The sequence below is a fragment of the Perna viridis genome, chromosome 8 (genome assembly GCF_037379345.1).
Source record: "Perna viridis isolate PV_CMFRI_1.1 ecotype Kerala chromosome 8, ASM3737934v1, whole genome shotgun sequence".
NCBI lineage: Eukaryota > Metazoa > Mollusca > Bivalvia > Mytilida > Mytilidae > Perna > Perna viridis.
In genome coordinates this window covers 1421973-1428561 of record NC_142452.1, presented here as the reverse complement: position 1 = coordinate 1428561, position 6589 = coordinate 1421973, and the positions used below count along the sequence as shown (strand labels likewise).

At 32.9% G+C, this 6589-nt stretch overlaps 1 protein-coding gene across 5 annotated transcripts in view; it reads left to right on the top strand.

Annotated features, from left to right (window-relative positions):
• The first annotated feature begins 2404 nt into the window (after positions 1 to 2404).
• The window catches only part of LOC148608879 (uncharacterized), a 50777-nt gene continuing 46592 nt past the window's right edge, over positions 2405 to 6589 (top strand). For 3 of the 5 annotated variants that reach the window (XM_088543341.1, XM_088543342.1, XM_088543330.1), the window contains exon 1: positions 2405 to 2540. The gene's annotated coding sequence lies outside the window, so the exon portion shown is untranslated. Of the gene's footprint in view, positions 2541 to 5788; positions 5879 to 6589 lie in introns of all 5 variants that reach the window. The other 2 variants (XM_088543334.1, XM_088543331.1) reach the window with 1 other exon arrangement.

The window sequence follows — 6589 nt, the reverse complement described above, 5'->3', positions numbered from 1 at the left end:
AGAACATAAAATAGCTAAAATCATACATACAATGTAAAAATAAGCAAATGAGCAAACTTTGACTCCACTAAAAATCTAGGAGCATGGACCAGATGCGCCAGTAGGGTAAGCGTCCTCTGCTTTTCTAGAAACACCGGCCGAGTTTCTCATAAAAAGTCGTCCAGGGTAGACGAAAGAGGAGAAGAAAACTATGACAGTTGAACAAATCAGTTTTCATGGCGCAGATGGATACACCGTAACGATCCACAAGTTTATGATGATGACCATAAAACTTCTGTAGTGATGACTTCAATCTTGTAGCAACATAATCCTGTTCTGTAAGCCTATTTGTTAGAATTATAGTGCGATACAAAAAGTCTGCGTAGTTTCGGCAAGCTCTGGCATAACGCATGAGTTGTGATATGAACACTCCATACACAGGTGCTGAAGGGATGCTGCTACAGATTAAAGGAAAATTGACAATTCTGAGTGAAAATTCATCACGTTTGTCGTAAAGTTTGGTCAATAGTTTTCCTTTACATCGATTTCTAAGTGTAGGTCAAGATATGAGACTGACTTCACAGTGTCTGTAGTATCCTTTATCTCAAGTTCTTTGGGGTAGATGCAGTGTATCAAATCCCCAAAATTAGGATTGTTTAAAGATGATACGTCATCTATATAGCGGAAACTGAGATTAAAGGATGTAGTATAACGATGTTCCTTCTTTTGGATCAGATCAGCTGTAAAGTCAGTCTCATAAAAATGAAGGAATAGATCAGTCAGTAGAGGAGCATAATTTGTTCCCATTGGAATGCCGACCGTTTGTTGAAAAACTCTCAGTTTAAACATATAAGAAAAAAATCAATACTTAATTATGTGGGAAATGCAAATTTATGTTTACAGTTTTAACAGCACTTTGATTCTATATCTCTATTCAATTTCCAACTTTAAGACAAAGTAACCGTCTTCCTGCCATCCTTCTGTCAAAATGTTCATACAGCTTCAGTATTAGTTAAATATAACTTTTTTTGGGCAAAAAGGCAAATTTTGATAAAAATAATTTAGTATATTTATTTATTTTCTATTTGCATGAACACATTTTTAGTAAAAGGTTAAAGCAGAAAAAAATAAAACACCAACAAAGAAACGTTTTTGTTTATATTTTTATTTTATTCTATTATTTGATTGTGGTAAGATTTCCTAGTTTTCTCTAGGACTGGAATAGAGAATATTGTTTATTTTTAAAATTTTGGATAATCTATTATAAAGGTCAGTCTTATCAAAGTTTTGGGAGAGAGTAACCAAGGGAACCAAGGTCAGTCTTATCAAAGATTTGGGAGACAGTAACCAAAGGAACCAAGGTCAGTCTTATCAAAGTTTATATGAGGCCTACTGAAGGGTTAATACAATTAAAATATCTTTGGGACTAAGATATGTATGAATCGCAGCTCAAAAGCTCCTGCCTGGTTTTAAGGCAGAGCTGTACTTAAATGACGGTGGTTTAGAATGTTTGAATTGCCAGTTTTGACATAGCATTTATCTAGGTTCAATTTCATTTGCCAGTCATCTTCCCACTAATTGACAGGTCTTTCTGCAATGAATCTCAGTCATTTTTATAACTGACTGTACAACACTGCAGTCAACAAATTCAGGTAAATCATTAATAAAATAAAGTAGGTCCCAAAACAGTCCTTTGAGGGACACAGGAGTTTATTGATGATTTAGATGATGTGGCGCTATATTTAGGAGTACTTGTTGTCTGTTATCTAAGCAATCAGTTACCCATTTTAAATTTTGGTTACAAATACCGTAATAGTTATATCTACGAGTCTTTGATAGGGGATCTTTTAAAGGCCTTTGAAAAGTCTAGAAGTATGATATCAATTTGATTACCATTTGCAATTAACTGATTCTGCTAATTCTTGAATACTAATGAAAAGTTGCGTTTCACAAGACCTTTTGCTTCTGAAGCCATAGTGACTGTCATGTATGACATGATTATTACTAAGGTATTTCTTAATATATATGGTATCATATTTGACAACAAAATGAGGTTAAAGATACAAGTCTATAATTCATAGCGCTTTATTTATTACTTTTATTTTTCTGTTTAGAATTGACACAACATTTGCCTGCTTTCAAGCATGATGTGGGTTCTCACCAGAATTTATAGACGTTTGAAAAAAAAAATAATGTAAAAAAGTGACAATATTCTTCTGTAAATCAGTTTATCTAGGGAGTGAATATCAAAAAAAGAAAAACAAACCTCAATAAAAATGGACATAACCCAGATTTGTGGAAATTATGGTAATTTCAATATATTTGTAATATTATTTGAACAAAACATGTTTAAACTAAGACTAAAAAAATCTTAGTACTTTTCGCGGTATTAAACGACTTATTCGGGACAGAATAGACATAACTTGTACATTCTGTTTTGCATCATCACGTGACAACTTCAATGGCTGCAATCAGGGCACCTTGGATGCGTATAAACAAAGGAGTAAAACCACTGTTTTCGACTTCTGAACAGTAAAGATATACTACTGTTCAAGTGAAAAGTGAGTTAATGTTCTAATTATTTATGATATTGTAAAACGGAGTGTCAAATGAATATATTCGGACAAATTCCCTGGTTTTAGGATGAAGATCAAGCTGGGTCGGGTACCGAGGCAGCCTGTTAATTTACTTCTCATTCTTGTCATTTTTTTCCAGTTTGACTTCTCGGACAACTTAAATGCTTGTGCAGGCCTTTGTCTAAGTATTCTAAGGGTTGTCCTGACTTATTTTGCTGAAAATGGTGTCCTCCCATTTTACCGAAGTCCGATAATCCGAACTACCAAAGCCGGCAAAGCCATTAAAACACACCAATTTTGGTGTGCACTTCGAGACCAAAATTTACTACTTTCTAGCCTCATGAAAGTTCAAACTAGGTAAGTTATTAACAATAATATGAGGAAGGTGAAACCTTAAATGCTCCTGATGAAACATGAATTCAAACAACTAAGTCCTTTCATAATTTTTGTCAGCCCTGTTATTATTAATTTCCAAATTGGTAAAAGTGTGTCATGATATACAGTCTTTATTGTCCTTATGCATTCTCTAATTGTCATGGCCTGAAATACATGTTTGTATGGGCTGAAATGTCAAGCTTTGGCAAGAAAGCGTGATTATCATGGTCCAAAATGTCTTTTGGTTGAGTTGTCCAGTATTGATTACGTTGTTTTCGTAAACATTCAGATGCCATGTAAAATGTACATGCTATTCTGCAGCAATTGCTGTTTTGTGGATGGATATTTTTTTAGAAATCAAATAGCAAAATTCGAAGTTCAAGATCATAGTATCAAATTGTAAAATTTTGTAAAACTAAGCAGTGTTCAAATTTTATGTGGAGTGAACAACATGTCAATAATGTTGTTTGAAATACATGCAACAACAAATAACAGTCTTCCTGTCCAAAACCTTAAAAGAAATTTGGCTCGCTACGCTCGCCATAGTTTAATAAATTAGAAAAGTATATGTGTTTAAATACTCCACAAGTTTTATACAACACTGTAATAGTCCCCATTGGCAATATTAAATACAAAATGTACATGAACAACTTGACTGGGGTAATGTGTACATGTAGTTGAATACTGCAATTGTAGATTTCATTCATATACATAGATATGCGAATCTGTTCCCTAAAAGTTCCTCGCAACATTTCCTGCTAAATTTTTGACATATTTCAGGTCCAGGAATGCCACCTGTCGGATACAGTAGAGACTATGTCTTGTATTATAGAGAATGAACTTCATATAATAATTTCTTTAATAATAAACATAAAAAATAACACATGCTTTGATATAGAACCCAAACCTTATATTTTGGTAACCCGGATATGCACATTTGAATTTTTAAAGAAAAAAAATTAGACTCTTTTATGAGTATGAAAAATAAATAATCTAGCCAAGGTTATGATGAAAATAAATAATCTGACTTGTGCCCGGCTGGAAATAAAATTTCTGACCTGAAGAATATGCCAGACTCCTAAGAATCTAATAATCGTCCCCTTACTTGCAAAATCCTGCGTTTTTTATATCAATGTTAATATCAGACACTGATTTTGCATTTAGGTATTTATTGAGACGTTTATATTCACCCACTTTCTGACTAGGTCATTCGGCCAAAAAAAAAGTCTTTTTAAAATTTCTTCATTTCTAGGTAAAGCACCGTACAGTGCCACTATCTTTAAATCCTTCCAAGCCCACCACTAAGAATCAAATGCTCATCTCCTTATACATGCTTCACTTTGTTCACTTTGGGCAAGTGTGAACACAGCATTAGTTTTTGAAACACTTAAACATAGGGTCTTACAGTTCTTTAAGGACACTATAACTGGTTATACATATTACACAATAGTATAACAAGTTTTCATTCTGTATGCTTATTAAAAACTTACTCTGTAAAAAACATATTGTCTATTCAGGCTATTGGATGAATCATTCGCATATATCTCCAAAACCGTTAGGTTTAGCCAAATTCTGACGTGGAGTAAAAGTGTTCAACATGATGAGATCTATCTGTGGTCAATTTTCATTTTAATATGTTATGCCATGTTGGAGTTGTTGCCCTTTTTCAATGTTTTTTTTTGCTATTTTCAATGTTATTTCTTTCAAAAATCTTCTCCTCTGACACTACTTGACCATTAGGAACCAAACTTGGTATGAATGTTCCTTGAGGTATCCTGCATAGAACTGTTGTGGGTATTTTTGATTCGTCGAAAAACATGGCTGTTGTTACTAAAAATGGAACATAGGGGTAAGACAGTAATTTTTCGCATATATCTCCAAAACCGTTAGGTTTAGCCAAATTCTGTCAGGTGTTAAAGTGTTCAGCATGATGAGATCTCTCTGTGGTCAAATTTTCATTTCAATCTGTTAAGCCATGTTGGAATTATTGCCCTGTTTCGACATTTGTTATTTTTAATGTTATTTCTTTAAAAAATCTTCTCCACTGACACTACTTGATCAATTGGAACCAAACTTGGATGAATGTTCCTTGGGTTGTCATGCATAGAATTGAAATGGTGATTTTTGATCCGTTGAAAAACATGGCCACTGTTACTATAAACAGAACAAAGGGGTCAGACAGTAGTTTTTCACATATATTTCCAAAACTGTTAGGTTGAGCAAAATTATTTCTATTGCTGAAATGACCCTTATTATAAGGCCTTCAAAAGTCTTCAGAGATCAAAGTTGTCAGGTGACTGCTTGTAAGAGTTATTGCCCTTGAAAGATGAATTTTTACAGTTTTCAGCCATTATCTTGAAAACTATAATAGATAGAAAGAAACTTTCTATCGCTGAAATGATCCTTATGATAGTCCTACCAATGTCTTCTTGAGTTAAAATTGTTGGACAGCTCCTTGTTAAATTTATTGCCCTTGAAAGACAAACTTTAACAAGGTGAGCGATTCAGGCTTCTGGGAGCCTTTTGTTGTTGTTTAGGGGGAAATTTTCAGTTTGTAGATTCTTGAATCTGTGGATTTCATAAATCCATAAATGAAACGGGAAATTTCATATTTGGTTAGAAGATGAATTCCATGGCTTATTAAACCCATGAAAACCACGAAAATTGGAACCCTATGAACTGTACTACTATCACAGTAATATGGAAATCTTAATGACGCCTAAGTATGTAAATTCTGTTAATTTTGTGAACAATTCTTGATTTCATTACATTCTGCTTTGTGGGAGATATTGGCTACATGTGCAGGCAACTTATAGATATATTATAACAATGTGCCACCCATTACCTGTTTCTTACAGAGAATAGTACTTGAATAAACAGAATCTCAGTATGTACATTCTAAAATGTGGAGAGCCTAGAAATGCTGCTAAACACTGATGTAGCAAAAGGTATTACATATATCTTTCATCCATGTTTAAAATACATGTAGTTGAAAACATTGTTTACCTGTCTAATGTTATTAGAACTTATAACTCTGTACATGTATATCAAAATGACTTATAATATGGACATTCAAGTTTACCACACAAGAAAGTCATGATGGTATTTGTTTTAGGACAACAAATCAGGGCTTATTCTTCTAGAGTAGGTATGAGTACTTACTATGTATTAATGAAAAGTTTATCACATAGGGAACAAGGTGAAATGTAGGTCAATACTAATTATTTAAGAATTGGCAATAATAAAAATTTTGTCTATTAAAAAATAACATAAATTTTCCATGTGCATATTGTCTATTGCGCGAAGTGCAATAAACAAAATATGCACATGGAAAATTTGTTATTTTTCAATAGACAAAATTTTTATCATAGCCAACTCTTATAATTAATTTTAAAACATATTTTTATCAGTAAACATGAACTGAATAGGGGTGTGTCAATATTTTATTATCCATTGAGATATAACAAAATTATTTTAACCAATCAGATGAGGGTATTTATCATAAATTAATTTATAAATCACCAAATGTAATGATAAGTTTCTTTTTTTACTTCTTGGTCAGTCTAATACAATGTATACAACTACAAAAATTCAATTAAAGGAATAAAATCTGTGGCGAACGATCTTCAGCTACAGTCTGTACAATGATTGTCAACACT